Raw genomic sequence first — 11,977 nt, forward strand, 5'->3', positions numbered from 1 at the left:
AACAGCAGAGCCCAGGAAGCCCCATTGGTCTGTACCTTGGAGGTGACAGCTCAGTGCTTATGACCCTGGATGACTAAGTGCTGGGGACACACACTTGAACTCTGAATTGGCCCTCTACTAGCTTCAGTCTCCTCATCTATCAGCAAGGACCACAATCCTGCTTCTCAGACAATCGCAGGAGCCATGATGGGACTCATATCATCCCTGCTTGCAGGTCCAGGTGCAGGCTCATTCAGGAACATTTTGGCACAATACTTGTAATTTGGATTTTAATTTCCTTCTTTTTGTTACAAACATAATGGAAGCAAAAGAGACAGATGGCAAGGCTCAATTCACTTTTACCAAATGTCTGTATGGTGTGGATATAAAACTGAAAAGGGAGAGACACAAGCTGGTGGCGATGGTCCAGGGAGTTGAAGGCAGGGAGCCCAGGGGGAGCTCTGGCCTGTAGGATGAAGCAAATTGCCCATGGCTTGAGCAACACTCTGTGATCTGCCCTCCATTGCCCAGGCTACCCTGGGGATATCACTGTTGATGAGGATAGATAGTGAGCAGCAGATGGGTCTCTCCTTTGACATAGTTCCTTTCCAAAGGGATTCAAGAAGTCAGGACACTAGTCACGTTCTGGCTGATACTTCTGAGTCAGACAGCAAGATGCTACTTACCCAGCACAATGAAGCCATATTCTTTAGTCAAGCTGTGGGAGTCGAGAGCCAGCCTGAGACCTGGTCCTCAGAAACTCTTAGGTGAGGAGTTCTTAGCTGTGATGCTGTTCACATCCTGAACTGGTAAGTTCTTTGTTTGTAAGCCCTGCCTTCTGCATTTGAAGGTCTAATGATGTCATTGGTCTTTTCTCACTATGTACCAATAACATCATTCCTGATCCAGTTGTGAAAATGCAAATGTCTTCTGATATCACCATATGTTCCTGGGGTGGGTGGGGCATGCAGAGGTTCCCCTTTGTAAGATCCTCTGACCTGATGGGCTGAGTCTAACTATTGGGCCTGTGCTGAAGTAGACATAGATGGAGCACTGTATGGCAGCCCTGGCAGGGAAGTTTTTGCTCACTTTCTGCTGCTTCCACCCTGCAAATGGTTTTTTTGACAGCTGGCTTCTGGTTGGCTTTGGCTGATGGAAGACACAGGGAGGAGACGCAGGAAAGGATGGAGTGTGAAGCCAGGGCATTTCTTCCTTTCCTGTGAATTAGCAAAATGCCTCTAAATTCTTCTCTTGACTCTGTGAATAGACAAACCCCATATGCTCTTGAATTTGATGACCCCAAAATGCCATGTGACCTTAAAATATTCTCACAAATGAATGCCTTTTTCTTCAGTTGTTTATTTGGCCATTCATTTATTCATCCAGTTTTTTTCCACATTGCTATGGTTTGAAGGCATCTCCCTCTGCCTCAATTGTTCGAAATTGTTTGAAGTTCTATTCCTCCATATTGGCAGATGGAATTATACTGGGGTTACAGATCATGGGGCTGAATGGGAGGGATCCTGAACTTAACAAAATGTAGACTAATGAAAGAGATTGCTTCTGGGCATGTGAAAGAGGGAGTTTTCTAATTTAGGTTAACCGTGATGAGCAGATCACCTAAAATGCAGGCAGCACTACCCTTTGTGTGGAGCAGGGGTGGGATCAGGGGTTCTGGGTTGCCTAAAAGGAGAAAGTGAGCCCAACACCAGCATTTATCTCTCTCTGCTTCCTGACTGTGGGTAAGATATGATCAGCTCCCTCAAACTCCTGCTGCCATGCCTTCCCTCCGTGAAGGACTGTACCCCACACTGGAAGCCAGAATAAACTTTCCTTCTTTATATTTCATTTTGTCCCTGCAGTGAATAAAGTAATGACACACCAGTGATCATATGAGACATAGTGCTCAAGTGTTCTAAGTTATGGAGATAGCAAGGAGAGAATGTGGTCCAGGGAACCTTGCTTCCTAGGGAAGAGGAAACTACACAGTTTCCAAAAGTACTGGGTCGTGAGCTAGCCCTAGTGGATGTTCTCAGATCATAATAAACTCTGAAAGAAGCGGAGAGCCTTTTAGTTCCTTTCTTTAGAACCCAGGGACTCTTTGGGGATGACTGAGTGCTGTGTACTCATCTGACAGGCCCTGGAGCACACTCATCCTGGTGCTCCCCCTCCTCCTTGACTTTTGAAACTCATGATTGATGCCTTGAAGAAAAAGAATGTTCCAGCACAGAGAAGTCCTTCCCTGTGGTGACTGTCAAACAGGCTTCTCACAGAGGCGCCTGGCAGCCATATTTCAAAGGTCGGGGTTTCTTCTCAGCAGCTTTCTACAGGGTGGATGTTTCTGGGACTCTGAAATAAATTAAAATATTGATTGATTCTTAATATTCTCTCAAATCTCTCAAAATCTCCAGGTCTTACATAAATCAATGTGTCGGTTCCAGAGACTTACTCAATAATCTGCAAAGTATCCTGGTAATTACTTTTGGGTGCACCCTGTGGAAGAGGCTGGCCACCTCTCCATCATTTTTAGGGCCCTGGGAACAATAACCGATTAAGGGACTCTCATTTCTTATTTTAATTGCTGATTTTCTTCCACATCATGTCTTGCATAGCACAGTGAAGCCCATGAGTTGCAGTGAATCTGTCAGACTCCCATGAGGCAGGAGTTCACAAGCTCTGTCTTCTTTTTACTAAGTCCCCTACCTCATTCTCTGTCTTTTAAGTTGGTGTCCTTAGCTTCCTGGCTATGACAGTTCAGAAATTATTAATATCCTGTTTCTCTGGGTTAGATGGAGAGTTTGTTTTATTAGGGGAAAGGGCATGTTGATGGTACCCAATGCAGCTGCCTGGCTTTGAGGTGGGGAGGAAGAGGGTGATGAGCCATGTGTCTCTCTAAGCAGTGCTGATTCACAGTGCAGCTAGAAGAGGAGGACTTCATTGTGGGCTGATGTGATCCTCGGAGAAGTGGGGATGTTGCAAGGAAACTAGGTTGGGAATTTCTCTAAGGTCTTTCTCCTTCCGCCTTGGGCTTTCTCCTCACGCTCTGCTCTGTCAGGGCATCCTCCAACACTCTCCAACTGTCAGCTGGATGGATTGTCAGCCATCTATGGGACTTGTGAGCTCTGGTGCCACTCTTTGCTTTGGATATATTCTATCTTTATGCTTTCTTTGCCTCAACCAACATCTGGCCATCCTTCAATGTTTAGTTCACATGTGAATTCTAGTGTGAGCTCATAGGTTTCCACCCTATGTTTTCTTCTGCACCTGGGGTCCAGAAAAACCTCAAAGGATCTTTCAAACATGGCTATTGACCTGACTTCCCATCACCATGGACTGGAGATGTCGTGGTGACCTACAAGAGACTCTGTTGCTTGCTCTTCACTGACTCCATGGGCTTCAGCTACAATGGCCTCATGGCTGTCCTTCCAGTACTAGCATGCCTGGCCCTCTTGAAGGCTGCTCTCCAGTTCTGTATTCCTGGGGCAGTCTTCTATGTCACACCTGTCTGCCTTGACTCTTCCTGTATGGCAGCTTTCTGCCCAGATGCTGTCTCTCTAGAATATTCTTCCCAGACAAGCATGCTTTCAAGAGCCCCTTTCATCTCTGTAACTTAACTTTTCTTTCTAGCATTTACTATGACTGGTGATAAAATACATCTCTTTATTTACCACTTATGTTTCAGACTAAATGGTAATCTGTAGGAGGAAAAGGATGTCAGTACATTGTTTTGTACTATTTGATCCTCGGATTTAAACAGTGTTTAAGACATAGTGGGATCTCTCTCTCTCTCTCTCTCTCTCTCTCTCTCTCTCTCTCTCTCTCTCACACACACACACACACACACACACACACACACACACACTATACACAAAGCAAGTAAATGAATGAGTGTTGAGGCTCTGTTAGTGATAGCTGGTTGCTGTTTAGCCCATCACTATCCACTGGAAAGGTATCCATCCCCCAGAAAAGCAGGGCTGCAGGCAAAGGCTCTAGGGACCATTCTCAGATGTGGCATGGAAGTCACATAGTTTAGATCTCCAGGCTCAATGTGTGAGATAGAGTCTAGGACTGGGATCTTCTGCCTGCCTCTGCTCATGGGGTTAGCTTTAGACATGAAGTAGAGAGTGACTTGTGGGCTAGCCTCAAGCCACAACACCTGAGAAGAAATGGAAAGGGTCACCTGGAGCTCAGAAAGATGTGCTCATGTGTGACACACCCAAGACAACACCTGGGAGTCCCTCACTTTCAAAGCGGGTTTTAGAGTGGTTTGCAATCTTAGATGAAAAGTGAAGTAATAAGGCAGCAGGATCCCACACCTTACTCTCACAGGTACTCTACTCCTACCACAGGCTGGAGGAGAGGTTTATCATGTTAATGAGGTTACTTAGGGCTACAGGAAGATTTGACACTGACAAAGAAGAAGAATCTAAAACCAGTCGTCTTGGACCACTAGGAAATGGGGCTCATGTTCAAATTGGGGCTTATCGTAAAACTACAGAGTGGGAAGAAAGGGAGTCTTTGAGTGGATCTTTGCATAGGCCAAGTAGCCTTTACCATAGGTAGTCAGGAAGTTGTATGATTCATAGAGGAGCTGTGTAACTGTAGGTGGTTCCTTGGTTACTGTTCTAGTGCTGTGAAGGGACACCATAACCATGGCAACTCTTATAAAAGAAAGAAAAGAAAGCATTTTAAGTGAGGGCTTGCTTACAGTTTTAGAGCTTCAATCTGTCATGGCAGGGAGCAAGGTAGCGTGCAGACAGACATGGTGCTGAAGAATTAGCTGAGAGTTCTACATCTGGATCTGCAGGAAGCAGAAAGAACTGAGGCATTGGGCTTGGCTTAGGCTTTTGAAACCTCAAATCCCACCCCTAGGGCACACTTCTTCCAACAAGGCCACACCTATTCCAGAAAAGCCACACCTTTTGATCCTTCCCAAGTAGTGCCACTCCTTGATGACCTAGTGTTCAAATATATGAGCCTGTGGTGGGGATGGGGAAGGTGGGATGGTAGTGGTAATTCTTATTCAAACAACCACAGGAGGGGCCAAATATCTGTGTCCCCCAGACAAGTGGGAAATAGGAAGATTCCTATAGAGTATATATGTTTGCTCAACATCCCTTCCTTTACTGAACCACCTCCCCTGACCCCCTGTCTTGTGCAATGTGGCCTAGTTGTTACTGTTTTTCTACATATCTGTCTCTACCCCAACAGGAACACAACTGAAAGTCCCTTATCTCTCTGATGATGACGTCATCAGTCTGTAGGGTGCACACAGTCATTCAGGATCAACCAGAGAGTCTTTGCTTCATTGAGATAGTTGTCTCTCAGGAGGATGACTAGAGTCTTCTGGCAGTCTCTCGTCCTACAGCTGGAAGAGGTAGCTAGCCAAGGGAAGTCTTCATCTGTAGACACCAGGAGGAAAAAAATAAGGAAAGAGTAACAGACCCTTGCTGGTTCCATGAGAGCCTGGTTCTGGCCACGCCTGAGTGAAATTCATTCTGGGCTTCTAGGTGATGTTAAAATATAAGTGAGGTAAGGTGACCATTTCATTTTGGCTAATTTCAACTGAACGTTGTCCCTAACAATCCAAGCACTCTGACAAATAGAAGTTCTCTCTCCTCTACAATCCAATAAGAGTACAATGAGTGTAGCTGAGAAACTGGAAGTATTGGTACGATCATCTCTTCATACATACAAACCACATCCCTATGCACGTAGGAGCAACAGCAAGGCTGGGACTTTGAGGCAATGCTGTAAAATTTGAATTTGTAATGTGTTCCTCAGCCTCATGTACCCCAGCTGGTGCTACCATCGAAGGATGGGGGAGTATAGGAAATTTAGGAGGTATGAGAATTGGCTCCCTGCTGGTGGGTCCCTGGAGCATGCCATCTCTGGCTATTTTCTAGCTTGCTTTCTGCTTTCTGTCTACCATGATGTGAAGAGTCATCCTGTGCCACATACTCCCACAGCCATGGCATTCTGCCACACCGTAGGTCCTGAAACAGAGCCCAGTGGCTGTGGATAGAACTCTCCAAAATCATGAGTCAAAATACATCCTTCTTCCCTTAGGTTGTATCTCACAGCTTCCTGGTTACAACAATGATGGACTAACCCTTTCCTTTCCAGCTAGGGATCATCTGCTTCCCTCACACTTATTTTGCTAATTGAAGCAGGCTCTGTGGTTATTTATTTTGTGTTTGTTTGTTTGTTTTTTGTCCTACAGCTCTGAATTCCCAAAAGACAGGCAAAGAGAGTTGCCATAACTTCATTTATTTTCTCCAGGTAGGGACTTGGGGTTTGCCTTAGTTTCTTTTTTTCTTTTTTTCTTTTTTTGTTGCTGTGACAAAATACTCTCACACAAAGAAACCCGGTGGGGAAGAGAAAAGGCCTATTTTAGTTCACACTTGCAGGTTGTAGTTCACTGCAGGAAAGCTGAGGTGGCAGGAACATGAAGCAGCAGTCATTGTCTACATCATCAAGAGCAGAGAGGAGTACATGCATGATTGCTTGCTTGCTTGTTTGGCTCAGACTGATCTCTCCAATCCCACACAGTCCAGGATCCCTGCCCAGGGGATAGTATTCCTAATAGTAGGGTCACCCCTCAAATCAACTAACTCTACCAAGACACCCCCCCAAATATGCCAACTAGACCTAGGGAAACCATTAAAACTCCCTTCCCAGGCAAGTCTGGGCTGTGTCAAGTCGACAATCAGAGCTAACCATCATAGGGTTCAAGACAAAATGTTCAATTATTTTTGTGTTCTACTTGAGAATATCTTGGCCTAGGTTGGCATATGGGCCTCACACACATCTAGAGCTAGAGCCTGACAGCAGGAGATGCTAGAGTAATATGGAGCAAGTGGAGAGCCTGGGTTCAAGAGGAAGGCTTCTGTGTCTAATCAGAAAAGGCAGAGGAACCATCAAAGCTAGACAGCAGACGCAGGAATTGGAGAGCCAGGAATACAAGGGCAGGCTAAAGAGGCTTTAGAGCAATCAGCTGAAACAGGGGTGTGCTTCATGCTATTTCTTGAACCTGCAACAGTTAAAGAGGGCTGAAGAAATGGCTCAGTGGTTAGGAACACTTGCTGCTCTTGTAGAGGACCAGGGTTATGTTCCCAGCACCCACAGTAGGGAACCATCACTATCACTTAACTCCAGTTCCAGAGGATCCAATGCCTCCTTTCTGGCCTCTGTGGGCACCAGGCACACACAGGCACATGTACACACATGAGGAGGAAAAGCCCATACACTTAAAACTGAGCTCAGCTGCTGGGACGTGATCATGAGCAATGTGATGATGTGAACATCTTCCTTCCAGCCAGGACAGGCTCTTTTTGCTTTCCCTAAGCTAAAGGGAAAGAATCATTAGATATTTTTTTTCCTAGAGAGAATTCCTGCCTGAACTTCTACCCATTGCTGCTTATTCTTCCCTTGTTTGTCACCCTCCCCCCCGCCCCCCGTGACCACAGACCTCTTATTCCATGCCCCTTTGAGGACATACTCCTATCACTCATAGCCTTGAGGCAGAGACTTAGAAAGTGGAGTTCCAGACCAGACCCAAGCTGTGGGACCTCAAGCATGTCACGGACCCCCTCTGGACAGTTCAGCTGAGTCGTTTTCTGCCTCTGCTAGTCTGGGATTCCTCTCCTTCAATGGGTCTCCTTCATTGATCAATCTCCATGCCCCCAGGAGTCCTCCTCTCCCCCATTCCAGAATGTGCTTCCGAATGTTCACTGGTATGTAGGTGTCAACCTGCAGACTGCACTCCGGAGATGCTACAGGCAATTTCGGAGCTATATTTTTTATAATGACCACAGACGGGAGATCGAACTGAAATGAGATTGCTTGAAACTGCTGCTTTGAACATTTCTGGCCTGTCCCTTCATCCCTCACTACATTCAGCCTTTCCGATGGCCGCCTCAAATAGCCCACAGTCTTTCTGATTGTTGTACAATGGTCTTGGAAAAAAGCTTGGACTCGAAGCCGACTCTGACACCTCTCCTTTCTGCACCCCACAATCATCACCTTAGACCATTGTAAAGCTGTAGTAATTCCATCAGATCTATGTTCTGACCTCTTTATCAGCCCAGGTATGTGCATAGCCATGGGCAGACTGGGTTTTTCATCATGCCCTGGAGATGTGCAACAGCTCCTGTTACCTTCCCACTGTAGCTGGTTGTATCCTTGGTCTAAGTGGATGGCTCTGCATGTTTATTTGCATGCGCCATCTTTTAATCTCTTAAAACTGCAATGCTCTTTTTGCGCTGTATTGGCACTTTCCTGTACTAGATGCAGTATGTCTTCAGATAACAACCCTAGGATAGACAGCATTTTCAGCCTTGAACAAGTCTGTCCTGACGTTTTGTCTTGCAGAAGTGGCATTGTCTTTGTAGCTGGCTTTGCCCTGAGAGCAGTGTATCAGTGGGCAAAGACTCAGGCACTTGGGTACTGAGTTGTGAAGTAGGCTAGGGTACAGACTTAGGCAAGGGCTGGGGTACAGGGAGTGCTGAGGTGCAGGTATAAACACCTCAGGAGCTGGTGAAGGCGGAGTCAGGCAGAATAGCTCTGTTAGGAACTGAGATTCAAGAGTTCCATGAACACATCAGCTGTGACGGTGCTGGTGTCCAGGTTAAATTCAGAGGGATCAAGGCCTGTTAAGTCCCAGGCTGCCCTGGGAACTCTAGCATTGTAACAGATAGACAGGACCCAGAAGAATTCTTCTGGGGACCTTGAGGAACCAGACTGTCAGCCTTGGCTCCTTATTGTGCCTTAGTTTCTCCATATCTCAGTTAGATGATTATAACACTGCCTTCCTCATAGGGCTAGTTAAGTGGATTTACAACAAATTAAGTTCTTAGAAGTGGGCCTTGGCCCCTAGTAGCATCAGATTCAGCTATTTTATTGAAAAATTACTCAATAGGTCATTTTGTTCCAGGAGTATTTGGTTCCATGGGTGTGTTATAGTCACTGTAGAGCCTCTGAAACAGCCATGGAACAGTTCTCCACCTAGGGGAAATTTGGCTTAGTGTGTAGTCTCCTTCAAGCTGACCTCATGTATTTATTGATAATAGAACATCTGTCTACAGAGTACCAGTAGAAATATGCAAAACAAACATGGATCTTCTCTTATATTTTTGGTTGTGAGCCTAGTCTTTAACGGCTGAGCCATCTCTCCAGCCCATGGCTCTTCTCTATAATGACCACAAGTGTGGGCCTCAGTGTCTGTCAGTCCTGGTTGCTTCATTTTCCCGTTCATCTGTCACATGACATTCAGCAAGTTATAATCTTTTCATGTCTACACAATGGAAGTGCTGACATCTACCTCACAGGATGGACTCAAGGGTCGAGAAAAAGCATGTGGAATTCCTGACACAACTCCTTTTTTCTCTTCCTAAGACAATATGCTGCTTTCATACTCATCTGGTGGCCCCAACAAGTCAAGATCTACTCCCAAGACCACTTAGTTCTTGGGAGTTCCATTCCACATGGTGGGCTAAAGGTACCCACCCGCTGGCTGTAAGCTGGACTCCTCAGTGCTCTGCTATTTGCATCTCTCAAGGGTACAGCTCCTAACATGGCACCTAGTTTCCTTAAGGGTCAGTGGAATGGAATCAGGATTCTTTTGTGATATAGTCATGATTTGATATTTCCAATATATTATTATTCAGAACTATTCATTTGGGCTGGAGAGATGGGTCAGTGGTTAAGAGCACCGACTGCTCTATTGAAGGTCCTAAGTTCAAATTCCAGCAACCACATGATGGCTCACAACCATCTGTAATGAGATCTGATGCCCTCTTCTGGTGTGTCTGAAGATAGTTACAGTGTACTTACATATAATAAATAAATAAATAGTCGGGCAGTGGTGGCATACACCTTTAATCCCAGCACTTGGGAGGCAGAGGCAGGTAGATTTCTGAGTTCGAGGCCAACCTTCTCTACAGAGTGGGCTCTAGGATAGCCAGGGCTACACAGAGAAACCTCATCTTAAAAAATGAAAACAAACAAACAAACAAAACAAAAATAAATAAATAAAAAATAAATCTTAAAAAACTATTCATTTAAGTGCACAGCAGCACATTCAAGGGGAGAGACTTAGATGAGGGTAAGAGCACTAGGAAGGTTGGACCATAAGGGCTGTCTACCACATCTTGAACCCCTCCCCAAGGCAGGCCCTACATGAGCTTCCTCCCCCATCAAAGCACTAGGAGCCCAACGTTAGAGTAGTTTTGGCTTTGTCTTATCACTCTTCAAAGTTCCAAGCCAGAGTCTTTCACTTTCTGAGTGGGAGATTTGTCTCAATAAATGCCCTTAGTATATGTGAATTGATATTTTATTTTAAATTTTTTACGTGTGCACACGTGCACATGAGTGCAGATGTCTTCAGAAGCCAGAAGAGGGAGCTAGATCCCCCGATGTAGAGTTACAGGTATTTGTGAGCTGCCCAATGTGAAGTTAACCACTGAGCCATCTCTTCAGCCTGGAATTGGTATTTTCACAGGAAGGCTTCGGATTTTTATTTCCTCTTTTCCTTTTTCTTTTCCTTTTTGTAGCACTCACTACCTTGTCCACTTCATGATAAGAAGAAAGGGCAACTTACATCCTTTCCCCACAACCAACCCCTAAGTTGGTTAGCCATAGTTTCATTCTGCTCAGTATAGGATTTATGGCAGCATACTTGGCTTTAGCATCCAAAGGGCTTCCAATTCTAGTCTTGATAAAGAGTCAGCGACACCTGACCCACTCTGGAGGCAACCTGGGTATCCTTTATAGGACTAATTAGCCCTGTCATTCATGGTCAAGGCCGTGCACACCTGTTTAGAGTTGGCAGACTTCCTCTGCCAGGCTATGAAAGATGTTAGGCTGCAAGAGATAGATCAAGGAGATGCTGACAGCAGAGAGACCTCCTAGAGGAAGTGGAGAACTGTAGGCTGAAGCTGGACATAAAAGACTTTGAAGCCCTCTAGATCCATCTCAGGGGCCTATGCGTCTGATGTTAAGTTAGTGCAAGGAATTAAAGTGGTCCTTGTACCACTTCAAAGCAGCTCTGCAGCATCATCCCAGCTTCCAGGGTTCCTGTAGCATTCTCTAGGTCTTTGTTGGCTATGCATTGCCATTCAGTTCCTTGCCCTGTACAGTCCCACACCCTACATCACTCCACACATGTGGGTCCTGACAAACATCACACACCCGCATTGTCATTTCAGTGGTGCTTCTGGAAGAATCTGGCCTGTGTGCAATTTCAGGTCACTGACTTGGGGTTCGTCCCTCAGAAAAGCTCTGTGCTGTGACATCTGTCCTAACCTGAAAAACATGTGAGTATTGGGAATTCCCCAAACCCCTTCTCCAGGATGGGTCTGATATCTCACCCTAGCCATGAGAATTAGGAAAATCCCATAGGTAAGAAAAGAGACTCAATTGAGAGCATGTAATAAGGTCAGGGCCCTAAGTTCTCCTTTGCAGGAATTTGTCCCACTATAATACCTGGCTCTTCACTGGGACTGATTCTGCCTAATCCAACAGGCTTTCTTGTGTTCCCAATAGTGCCTGGCTGTTCCTGCTCTACTACTCTCGGCCTTCCCATAAGCACAGACATAATTTCTGTTATTTTCCTCTATCCAGTTCATGCTTCACAGAAATCCTTATTTACTGTTCACTCCTGGCTAAAAGACACTAACAAATTTATCTGTATTGTCTTATTTATTGAAGCTGTCTATAACTCTTGGAGTTTCTAATTCATAAGAGATAATCACACATGGTATAAACATCGAATAGCTAGAAGTCGAAGCACACTGGTCTCTTTAGTTTGGTGGTGGTGAAGTGGGCCCTGAGACAAGTACATGCAGCTCCCATGAGGCTCTTCTGCCACGCACACTTTGCGTGACGGCGGTATCTGAGGCGTAAACTTCAAGGAAAGTCAGTCTCCTGCCTCCTCCGCATTGTCACCTGGCACCCCAAACTCAGAGGTGGCCCAGATATGTCCTCGTACTAGTGTGCT

The sequence above is a fragment of the Mastomys coucha genome, unplaced genomic scaffold (assembly GCF_008632895.1).
Source record: "Mastomys coucha isolate ucsf_1 unplaced genomic scaffold, UCSF_Mcou_1 pScaffold21, whole genome shotgun sequence".
In the NCBI taxonomy this organism is placed as follows: Eukaryota; Metazoa; Chordata; class Mammalia; order Rodentia; family Muridae; genus Mastomys; species Mastomys coucha.